At 44.1% G+C, this 12,701-nt stretch overlaps 1 protein-coding gene across 3 annotated transcripts in view; it reads right to left on the reverse strand.

Annotated features, from left to right (window-relative positions):
• The window catches only part of RORA (RAR related orphan receptor A), a 396,584-nt gene that overhangs the window by 54,323 nt on the left and 329,560 nt on the right, over positions 1-12,701 (reverse strand). The window lies entirely within an intron of this gene.

Raw genomic sequence — 12,701 nt, forward strand, 5'->3', positions numbered from 1 at the left:
GGAAAGAGGCCAAAGAGTTGTTAGAATTGAAACGTTTAGCTGATCAGCAGTGAAGCTCTGGGGAAGCAGTGATGAAGCACAAAAAGTTGTGACAGGTTTCTGTCAGCAGCCCACTCAGGTTTCACATCCAAGCGGGTGACAAAGGTGTTTCCATCTCTGAGCTTTCACAAGCACTGACAGAGAAACCAGAATCACACTTTGGCTTCCAATGGGGCACTGAATCATGAGGGACATGAGACACATTGCACAGGGCAGCTCTGGGAGGGACAGCAGGGATGAAGCCAGGGAAGCACAAAGCAGTGATGCAGCTGGGAGGATATGCTTTCCCCAGATCACCCACGGGGAGTTTCTGCATTGAGTCTGGAGAGTCCTTTGTTTCAGAGACTAGATAAGCCATATGTTAGATGCATACAACCACAATATATTTACAAGCTGTATCCATGATTAAAACCACCAGGAATGTTTTTAAATGATAGCTGAGAATCAGCTATATCCCTTTCCAAAAGCCAGAGCTGAACAAAGGCAAAGGGGTGAGCAGAAGAAACACACTATAAAGTGTGTAATTTAAAAATGAAAGCATTTTCCAGCATGAATTATGCTTCTCGTATGGATGAGTGGAAAAAACATGTTATCAAGTAGTTTGTCAAGTAAATACAACGAATTAATGAAAAATCAACTGATCTACCAGATTTTATTAGGTGTAGTGATTTTACAGCCCACTTATAGCCATCCTTAGGAACTTCCCTACCTCAGCTTCCACTCACTTTTACAGAAAGAGTTAAGCAGTGAATGTAAAGGTACAGCTTCTTACAAATAATCAAGGTCAACCATGCTTCTAGCACACATACCTCAAAAATCATCATCTCTATCTCACTCTTTTTTCATTTCTATTTTTGTGCATGTTTGATAACATACCTAACATTACTACAGTAGCACATGTATACAATTTATAAAAAAAACCCATACATTGGGGTGCACACTCAAGTTTATTTCTTTTTTAATTATGGGGGTGCACGAGTTTGGAGACCACTGTTCTGAGCAACCTGATACACCAGAAATAACATCTACTGGCTACCTGTGTTAACAAACAGACCAGCACTGGGTTCTCCTCTCGAAGATGCCGTCAGGAGGAAGGACAGATGGATAACTTGTACACCACTGTCACTACAGCAGAGCTGAGGAACCTCATACACACAAAACATAATATGTAATAAATGCAGATAAAAAGATGGATCTTTAATGGAAGTACAAAACTGTATCTTCTTTTGCATTTTCCTTGCTCCCTACTATTTAGCTCCAAAACTTGTTGGCCAGCTCACTTCACTGTAATTCTGGTTTTGCACACCTCATACGTGATTTAGACGGTGACTGCTGTGCTTTGTAAAATAACTTGTTTAAGAGTAATTCCAGACAGCTTTCTTGCTTCATGCTGGTTCATTTTCATCAACTCAGCTTTACTAGGCAATCTACAGGCAAGGCAGAGGTTTCACTGACAGGTTCCTCAACTGTAGCCTGTGGTTGATTTCTCGTTAATCACGCTGGTAACCAGAACAGTTTGCACGAGTTCGGAGAGCTCAGGATACACAACTGAACACTGCAGATGCTGCAGCAGCTTGGCATGGTAATGTCACATCTCCTTCCTCCAACAGAGCAAATCTGAGAGCAGCAGTTTTGGTTTCCTGAGCGTGCCAATGTTCGCCTGCCGGTGCCCTGGCACAGACTGCCACGGGGTGCTGATGAAACCCGAAATGTTTTGGGGTGGGGGGCAGGGGGCACAGCTCTAACAGGCCAGAGGTGAATTTCAGTGGATTGAAAAACAACTGAAGTCCATCTCAAGAGATGGTTTCTTCCAGTTGTCACAACCCTCTGGTATGCTTGGAACTATTCCAGAAGGCCACTAAAGGAACCAAGATCTCTTGAAGAACTGAGCATGCAGTGCTGGAAAGGCACAGCACAGAGGTGTCCTGGAGGGCCCTGTCTTTCATTCCTTCACAATGATCTCAAACAGTTGGCTACAAAGGGCCTAAAATGCACAGTTGTGTTGTTACCCCTCACGACGCTGATAAAGAGATTAAATAAGGCACTGGCAGCTTGCTTTCAAAGGAGGGTGAAAGAAGAACACAAGAAAGTGAATTAGAGATGAAGAACGTTAACATGAAGGAGAAGAAATGAAAGTAATGAAATGAAAGAAATGAGAAACTAGACAGCAAAGGGAAGAGGATCAGGCAATTACACAGCACTTCAGCAGGATGACAGTTCTGCATGCAGCCTATGTGATCCCAAGCAGGAAAATTCTTACATCCACCTAAATGGAAGAGCCAAAATGGAAGGATAAAGATGGAAGTGGCAGAAGTACCATGCTCCAGTCTAAAAATATACACACTACTGATTTCCCAAGCTGCCTGTGGGGAGCTGCAATCAGCAATGCTTAGCTTTGTTATGCCCTCTCTCAAACTCCTGAAAAGACAAAATCCCATTAACAGAGTGTAAGAAGCAGGCTCACACAAACTGTATTAAAATCCTCCGTGTTTTGGTTATATCTAGATTTTAGTTTTGATGACCAGTTAGCACTTTATCATAAGCTTCACACAATATATATACACTATAAGAAGTTTTAAGTTTTCTTTCTTACATTAAGTTGTTTGAATGTAGCAAACCAATTTTTCAATTGAACACACATCAGAAGAAATTTACCCTGAAAATTTACCAATCTGACAAGAGTTAATGAATTTATTATTAAAAACCAAGGTTGTTTCTTTCTCTGTACAAACTAGCAGGCTCACTGCATAGCCTGATATTATTGCAAAGACCTTAACATGATAAAAGCAAAAAGCATTAAGTGTATTAATGTCTGTTCAAAATGAATTGTCTTTGCAGTATAGCAGTACATTATTTCACACTTCTTTGATTAAAACAACAACCACCAACCCAACAAACCAATCACTATTCGTAGCTTAAGAGGCCCAAAGCCTCTTCACAAAACAATTCTGTTGTCACTTTTATATAGGGTTAGTTGATGCTTTCCCCCTCCTTTTTTCAGTGAGCTAAATATAATTAATGACTTCAAAATGGAATTAGTTCAACAGCATTCGGCTGAAAGCATTTATTTATATGAATCCAGTTATAAACCATAACTCAAAGGCACATTGTAAAGAAATTTACTTCACTGAAAATTCCAATAGCAGCCTTCTATATAAAAGTGGTATTAGAGCTTAGACATTGGGACAGTCAACATAAATTCTGATTTTAACAGGCTTGGATAAACATATAAATTTTGGCTCAGTGAGTCTGCTTCGGCTGTCAATACTCTGAAATAGATACAAGCTTTAACAAACCTTTAATTCAAAAGCCCATTACTGTACCAACTGAAACAGAAAGACGAGTATCAAAGAGGAGTTCTTCCCCACTTTCATGGTATTACTTCTGTAAGACATCAATTGATCTACAGCCCTTGAAAGAAAACAACTCGCCTCCCTCTCCTGGATAAAAGTCAGTGCAGTTTTTTCATCCATCACAGTGTAACAGCATCAAAATACACCTTTTGCATCTGCTTAAAACCAGGAAAAAAACACCCTGCAAACCACAAAGCCATTCCATGACATGTCAATTTACTTCTTCTGACAGATTCACTACAGAAAAAAATGTTTTCATTAAAAAAAACCAGCACCAAAACTAAATGAGAGAAATGAGGAAAAGGAGAAGGAAGAACTTTTGACAGATGAAGTCCTTTGCCAGGTGAACATCAGCTCATTGGGACAGGATGTGAAAAACAACTGTGACTGCTGAGGAGGCTGAAGAGCACTGGGGGTGCTGTGCCCACTGCTCCGTGGGGGATTCCAGCCCCCCTGGGACCCTGTCACACAGCCTGGCCCTGCTGCCTTCGGGAAGGGCAGGGCTGAGGGCACCAACACACTCACGGCCCCAGCACAGAACATCTGCCCAGAGCATCCCACTGCATCCTCACCTTCTGCACTGGACAGCATTCCTCTCAACCAGGGCCATTTAGGCAATGTCTTGAGATATAAAACACTGCCAGACTACCTGCTGGTTACTTAGTAACTAAGGACAGCCACAGCATTTAGCAGAGCCTGATGAATTGTGTAACTAACTTAATTTACCCTCTCTGGCATTAAAATCAGTTACTCTTAATAAACAATGTTTTAAAATACTTAGGTGGATTCTTTAATTCAGAAGAACAATGTACTTGGAACTCCTGTTGATGGCATTAACAGGCAGGTAAACAATTTTCATTTTCGTTCCCCCAGTGCTGTGGGTATTGTCCCTTTTAGAATACAGTCCTTGGTTTCTTCTTGTGTCTCAGATGCTCTTTTCTCTGAAAAACACCGTAGTATTTACATTCAACTTTCTCTTTTTGATGGAAATGCTTTTAATTCTTCCAGCGATAAATCCCCTTTGATTAGGTTGTTCAATTACCTGTTCTCATCATGAAAAGAATATAATTTTGAGTAGCAGTAATAAGCACAGCTTCACTGAGAGACCTAATTTCATTGCTGGCCCACATGAAAGGAGGGAAGAGTTCTTCCCCAGTGTTATCAGCAAGGTAGTGCAGAGAAGCAGCTCAACCTCCCTGCACTGGTGACAGGAACCCCTCACGTTTGATGCTCACAGGCAACTCCACAGATATGAACACAAACAGGAGCTGCTACACAACCCAGGAATTCAACTCCTGCCTTGGGACAGTCTTTGGGACAGCAAAATAATTCTGAGAACAAATGCAAACACCTAAAATACAGTAGGTCTGGAATAATTTCTCCCCTTCTACCAATGCGATTTATGAGCATTCAAACTGCTTGGGACATGATACTGTTCTCAAAAGGAAGAAATGAGTAGGTACTTAAAACTACATGAATCTCAAGAAGACTTTCCACTGACACTGCTTACAATGGGCTTAATTACTTATGGGAAGAAACCATCCCACTGTATATATGCCCGAATATTTGAAAAACAAGTAAAGGGAATAAAAATTAAAATCTTGTTTGCAAAGCACTGGATTAGAAGAAAGCAATCTGGGTTTTGTGTCTTTGGATAAATCTGTTAGATAGCTGGATCAAAGTAGTCCTTTATGAAACAGACACTTGACAGAGATGTTTGGAGACTTGGAACATTTTCCAAAGTGATAACAATTTTGGTATCCAGCTTAAGACAAGTTTGAAAGCATTTTCTGAAAACTGGAATTAATGATAATTAAATTAATTCTTCTCCCACATTACATCTGGTGATTATATTTGAAGTCGGGCTATGTAATTTCAATTATTAAGGTGCTTTTAGACCAGAAGCAGATAAGAGTCCTCAGAAACTGTAAAACTTCCATCAATGAAAAAATGCTTGGCTGACAAGAACTGCCTCAAATTCAGAAGTAATGCCTTGGCCAGTGCATTGCAGAGCTTCTCGTGTGACAGACCCAGCTCCATGCCAGCTTTGGACATGCTCCTGGAACTTTAACTTTAGGCTCCGAGGAGACAAGCTGGACATGTGTGCGTGTTGCCCATTCAGGAGATCCATTCACATGCAAAGAGATCCCAGCTAACACAAAGCTCTGCTAACACAAAACTCCAGCTCAGCACAGCCACCAGATCGCTGGGGCTGCGGCAGCAGCCCAAGGGAAGAAGTTAAGCCACACAACCCCACATTATTTTTGCTGGCACCTCCCTAAGAAATTTTTCAATTCAATTCAATGAGGGGAAAAAGAAAAAGAAGTATTGAAGGATTTCATTTTGGGATTTTGGTTTTACGAGCTGCTGGCAGCTCTCCCTGAGCAAGCACATACACACACTCCTTGGAATAACAAGCTGTTAACCCGACAGTTTGGGCACTCCGAAGGTGGGAAAGTCTCTAATAGTTGGTTGTTGGGTTTGGAGTTTTTTTGTTAATTCAAAAGTAAAGTCTTGCAGAAGTTCCTTCGATTTAGCATATAAATTGAATTCATTTGATTGGGCTTTCTAAAATGTAAAACTCTTGTCTGTTCCAAACACAGTCTATGCCGACGAGCAGGTCAGGACTTGACACACTGGAGCGAGGAAAGCTCCACCTTTCCCCAGCACAGCACTGACACGTCTGCAGCTCACTGCTCACGGTGAGGTACCTGCACAGCCACCGCATTTAGGGCAGAGCAGTGCTCACTATTCACAACCATTATCACAACTTCCCGAGCAAGGGTTGCTGTCAGCACGCTGGGCACCCCAGCTCTCCCAGCACCCCGTGTGCAGCACTGAGCAGTGCTATTAGAAGGACCCCGGGGTGTTGCAAGATCCAGGTAAAGCCACTTAGTCGGTAAAGCTCTTCAAGTACAGCTCATTTCTCCCCATCAGCAGGGCAAGGTAACAGATATAGAAATGGGCCTCCTTAAAAATAGCCACGTTATATTTGTCCAAACGAGAAAACATCAATCTGTTTTCCCCGTAATGTCTTCCTCAAATCGCCAAGAACTTAATGTTTCTGAAGGGCCAAAAGCTTGTTGCCACTGCTTTTTCTTCCTCCCTGGCCACTGGGACTTGTCAGGGTTCAAGTCCCATCCCACGATGGAAATCTTTTGCTATTGCAACGGGGCAGAACAAAGGGTTTGATACAAGTTTTGAACATATTTCTGGAACAGTAATTTGTTCACGTGTTGTCACGTCCACCCTGATCTCTCCATACACAACTGCTACACCTCTTTACAGTAATGTTATGGAAGATCCTGACTTTTCCTAAGAGATAATTACAGGCTGCCTGCTGGCAATTACTTCCAGTCTCAAAGCAAACAAGACAAACAATGGCTCAAATCAGTGATCCATGTCATATCTCAGGCAACAATTTATTATCAAAATGAATGTATTTAATGCACAGCATTAACAAAAGGAACATTCTAGCAATGCTTTATCAGACACTGTTTTAAAAATATAAGAATACAGTCTAGGGAACTATCAGAACGTCAACTTGAAGGCAGTAGGAAATACTGGGACCAGTCACACCAAAGGTGTTTGTGGCTGGTTTATTGATAAAGAAGTGCTGAGCACGAGCCTTCACAGATCCTCTGTCCTGGCCTCCTGGAGAGATTTCTGTCCTTCCACCAAATGCAAATGCTTGTCTCTCCTGAGGTGCCCAAATTGTTATTTTCAAGCCTTGATGTCTTAACACAATTCCCAGCAGTTCTTCTTAGCCTTTTACATTCTGACTTCTGTTTACTGATGCACTACTTCTCCAAGTGTAGTAGCATATCAATTAATTATACAGTAGTCTGCCTAATCAGGTTTCCCCAGGGTTTTTAACAGAAACCCTTTGTATTTCTTAATGATTCCACGAGATTGTAACTATTTTTAGTTCTGCAGTAAAAGAAATGAGTCTGCTGACAATACTATCTCCAAAAAAGATGGAACTGCTATTAAAACCGTTGATCCAAGCACACTTGAACTTTGGAGAATTCAGCTTTTGTCTGGATCTTATGATTAACATTTTTGTATACCACATAAGCAGTCAGCACTCACAGAAATACAAATGAAGAAGAAAGACTGGAACTGAAGAATAGATGTGACCTACTTTACATTTCAATATTAAAACAGATACATTCAAATTAATAGCAAAGTCTCCACTGCCTCCAACACAGTGCTACCACCAATTGGTCAAGGCAGGCCAAAAATTTTCTGTGATCAACTTCACATGTCCTGTCTTGTTCTGAAAGAAGACATGTGGTCTACATACCCAAGATTACTTGTTCTTAGTTCTAAGGCAGATATCCACAAACTCCCGCACTGATTTAAAGGGGAATTCAAGAATAAGGAAAAATAACAAAAACTCACCAAACAACAAAATCACAACAAACTACTAAAAGCACAAATCAGCAAAAATACATCCAGCTTTCACATTACAAAAGCTCAGAAAAGCAGCAAAAAAACCAGGTGGAGGTGGAGGACTTTTCCTCTGCTAGACCCGGTCAGATTTTTGGCTAAATTTTATTAAGAGAGGTCATAATTAAAAATATGAAATAGACAGCTGCCTTACTATAAAAGAGTTATTCTCCTAGGCTCATAGAGGAGTTGATGTTGGAAGGCACCTCTGGACATTGCTGGATGCAGCCCATGCTCAAGGCAGGGTCAAATAAAGCTCAGGCTTGTGTCCAGTTGAGGTTTGAGTATCTCCAGGAATGGAGACTCCACAACCTCACTGGGCAACTTGATACAGACCTTGACCACAGGCATAACAACATAAGTCAGGAAGCAGATCTCTGGCTTTCATTGATGTCCTTTATGCCTCCTGCCCACCCTCCCCCCAGTGATGGCACTGCTGTCCCCACAGTGCCCCCCATGCCTGCACCCCTGGGGCCCAGCACAGCAGCACTGCTGTCCCCACAGTGCCCCCCATGCCCCTGTGTGCACCCTGGGGCCCAGCACAGCAGCACTGCTGTCCCCACAGTGCCCCCCGTGCCTGCACCCCTGGGGCCCAGCCCAGCAGCACTGCTGTCCCCACAGTGCCCCCCATGCCCCTGTGTGCACCCTGGGGCCCAGCACAGCAGCACTGCTGTCCCCACAGTGCCCCTCATCCCCTGTGTGCTCCCCTGGGGCCCAGCACAGCAGCACTGCTGTCCCCACACTGCCCCCCATGCCTGCACCCCTGGGGCCCAGCCCAGCAGCACTGCTGTCCCCACACTGCCCCTCATCCCCTGTGTGCTCCCCTGGGGCCCAGCACAGCAGCACTGCTGTCCCCACACTGCCCCCCATGCCTGCACCCCTGGGGCCCAGCACAGCAGCACTGCTGTCCCCACAGTGCCCCTCATCCCCTGTGTGCTCCCCTGGGGCCCAGCACAGCAGCACTGCTGTCCCCACACTGCCCCTCATCCCCTGTGTGCACCCCTGGGGCCCAGCACAGCAGCACTGCTGTCCCCACAGTGCCCCCCATGCCTGCACCCCTGGGGCCCAGCCCAGCAGCACTGCTGTCCCCACACTGCCCCCCATGCCTGCACCCCTGGGGCCCAGCACAGCAGCACTGCTGTCCCCACAGTGCCCCTCATCCCCTGTGTGCTCCCCTGGGGCCCAGCACAGCAGCACTGCTGTCCCCACACTGCCCCTCATCCCCTGTGTGCACCCCTGGGGCCCAGCACAGCAGCACTGCTGTCCCCACAGTGCCCCCCATGCCTGCACCCCTGGGGCCCAGCCCAGCAGCACTGCTGTCCCCACACTGCCCCCCATGCCTGCACCCCTGGGGCCCAGCACAGCAGCACTGCTGTCCCCACAGTGCCCCCCATGCCTGCTCCCCTGGGGCCCAGCACAGCAGCACTGCTGACAGCACCTACACCCGACCCCGGGCAGCGCAAGGCTGGACTCTGAGACACTGCTTTTAACTCCTGGTCATACCTATTCCCCAAATCAGAAATGAAGATGTGCCAGAGATCATTTCCACATTAGGAAAGCAGCTCTTTATAGCATTCCACGGGGACCTGTCTGCAAGGATGAACTGTATCTCTATACAGTTCCTTTTGTCCTGTATTTGTTCTTTGATGTACAAATATGCCACAGACTAAGCGGTGATCTCTTTGATGTTGAACTTTTATACTTTATTCCAACTAGCACACTTACAAGAGGAGCTGCCAGTCATTTTCCCTTCTAAACATTCAAATTTCATGATGCATTTGCTTTATGAGTCAGATTTCTTAGTAACTTGTTTTCAGAATTTCCACAAGAAGTGTGCTACTCTTCTGGAATGATAACTTGATTAAAAACCAAGATCTGATCAGGTTTTTCAAGTATTACAAATTAATACAAGCATTGGCTAATATATCTGAATACATTTAACATAAAGTATAATTACCTAGTCAAGTCTGTATTTCCTCACTCTCTTTCAGGTACTTCAGGACTCCAGCAGTGACCAGGAGGAGTTGCATTGGGAACAGTGTAATGCATGTGTGCAGTGGGACCTCTCTGGTTTCTCTGCCAGCCTCCAACACTACAGTTCAGGGACTTCCAGAGCCAAAGGCAGCCTCTGCAGTACAGTTTTCCATACTGCAGTGTGTATAGATAAAATTCCAGGCTGATAGTACCAAGGTAGATTAAATTACAAAGTTAGTTACTTCTGTGACAAAACAGTAATCAACACTGGCACAAATAACATGTTAGGAAGTGCAAATTTACCACCAGAAAGCTACAGCTTTCAGTGGGAGACATAAAAAAGCACTTCCATTCTGAAGCACTTCTGTGAAGGCTTTTAAATCAATCCTAGGAGCTGAAATTCTCTGGAGTGGGATTTTGCCATTCACAAGGCCTCTGCTTTAGAGTGACCTTTATGTTTGGCTATTTTTCCCTTCTGTAAGTATAAACACTGTAGCTGAGAGGGAAAACATCAGAGGAAAATTAGAATATTTTGGAACAGTGACAGCAAAGAGGGAACATTTCCCCATGCTAAGCTCTAGGTTTCCACAACAACATCAGTACTGCTCCTGATGCCCCTCTCCAAGCCAACTAGTTTAAAGGTGTATGATCAGGGTACTGGCCAGAGAAATGCACTACTCTGAACACTTTAATTTCAGCTTAAAATTTTAAAGGGAGAAAACCATACAATACTTTTTAGATGGTTTTACTAAGTGAGAAAAAAAAATAATTTAAAATTAAACAGATCTGTTACAGACACCGATTCCTCCTTTTCAAGAACATCCAGCAGCTCAGCAAGGGAAGTGTGTGTTAAGAGCCAGCAAGGTGTATGTGAAGGAGGGAGCACTCAGCTCTAGCTATGCCAGGCAGTCAGGTGCTGCACTCAACCTTTCTGGCTGAGAAATGCAAAGTTAGCCCCAGAAACACCAGCAGATTTTTAAGATATCTGGATAAATTGAGCTAGCAATACTGGAAACGTCACATTTTCAGGGACTTTTCAGGTCAAGGCTAAAGTTAGTTCTCAGCTCTCACCCAGATTCTATCACATGCAATAAAATAACCCACCAAGAAAAACCCAGGGGTGAACCACTGCTGGTGTTACTGAGGGGCTGCACACAGTGTCTGTCAGAGCATCCCCCGCAGGAGGCAGGAGGAGAATTTTGCTCCTCCTTGAAAAGAACAATAGGAAAATCAATTCCTTGATTTAGCTCCCCGTGCTGGCCCCGCTCCAGCCCCTCAGGCCCCAGTGCCAGCCCAGAGGCACGGCCTGGCCCTGCTGCTGCTGCCACAGGTGCTGCCAAGCACTGCTATCGCCGAGGAGCATCTGGGCAGGGAGGCAGGAACGCTCTGGGCCTGCTTCCTCAGCCATTTCGGAGGCGCCTATGGATATGAGGCTTCTCAAATGAAACATCTCTGGCTCTTTAATTAACATGTCTGGCTTTTTTATTATCTGTTGATACAAGAATCACTCCAGCAGTTACAAACAGCTCTATGTAGCCATATTTTAAGCAAATACTTCTTTTTATTCAGCACACCCACGGTACAAGAAAAACTCTCCCCAAAGCTTAACACAATACACCTCTGTCAGTGTGACAATTGCAGGGAGTGTCCCCTGAAGCTCAGCTACTGCAGACCAGCACAACCAACCTGCCCCTCTCTGCCTGGCACAGGGTGAGCCTGTAGCAAGAGAGGCAAACACACCTCCAAAACTCTGGAGTGCTCCAGCCTGACCACACCAGGCCTGGGACCGGACGGTAGTTTCACTCACATTTATATTCTCCAGAACCGGTGAGTGAGGTAACATCCATCATGCCAACAATCCTCCAGTGAACTAGGAGGAGGTAGTCCAAGGAGGGGAAAAAACAGTGGCAATCTACAACGTGCAGTTTTCTGCAGTGCACAAGACGGGTTTATTAATTCCCAAATCGAGCTTCAAGTAATCACTATAAATTTACTAGAAAATGTGTGTTTTCCCACAATAGCTACTCTGACAAATCAAACACAGACAAAGATGAGCTAATTAATTTAGCTGAATGGGAAAATGCGCCCATTATGAGTAGCATTACAGATGATGCAGGAAGAGAGCAGCTACTGCTGCTCCTGTCAAGTACTAGAGCAATTTATACCATTCAAATTTAAGATGGAACTAAAGCATGCAAATACCCATGTAAAGAAAGGACTGTTCTGATGACCAGGGATCATTTTTCACTGGCTTTCTACACTCTACCTAGACTAGAGGCTTCAAGCAAAGAGCACGTGGGGCTCAGAGAGAATTTAACCCTCTTTTGGGGTGAGAATAAGATAAATGACACTTCCAATCATGTCCCATTAGGCACAGGGCCAAGTAGAGAAGGCTGGACAAGAGAGTCCTTCTCTCTTCAGAGCCAGGAGAGAGGTAAAGATCAGCTCATGGAAGTTCTAGGCACAGTTAACCCGTGGCACAGCACCAACTCCTGAGACCCGTGGCAGCCTCACAAGAGGGGTGAATTAAGTGCCACATGCAACAAGAACCTTATTTCTAATTTGATCATGTAAATTGTACGAGGCCTTAAACAGCAAGTGACACTTGGATGAAGGGAGAAAATTGCTGAGCCCAACTTTGTGATGTTTTGAAAAAAGAGGTTGAAATTTTTTACCACAGACACATGCCAAAGCACAGCCCTTCCCCTTGCAAACTGCAGTGGAGACTGAAAACACAAGGCCTTGCATTCAATCCTATTTCCACTGCTCCACTTCATCTATTCTGAAATTATATCATATTTATATATTATATTATACAAATATATTATAAATATTTATATTATATTTAAACTTAAGACAATTCTGTCCAAAATACGAGTTAGC

The sequence above is a fragment of the Pseudopipra pipra genome, chromosome 12, assembly GCF_036250125.1.
Source record: "Pseudopipra pipra isolate bDixPip1 chromosome 12, bDixPip1.hap1, whole genome shotgun sequence".
NCBI lineage: Eukaryota > Metazoa > Chordata > Aves > Passeriformes > Pipridae > Pseudopipra > Pseudopipra pipra.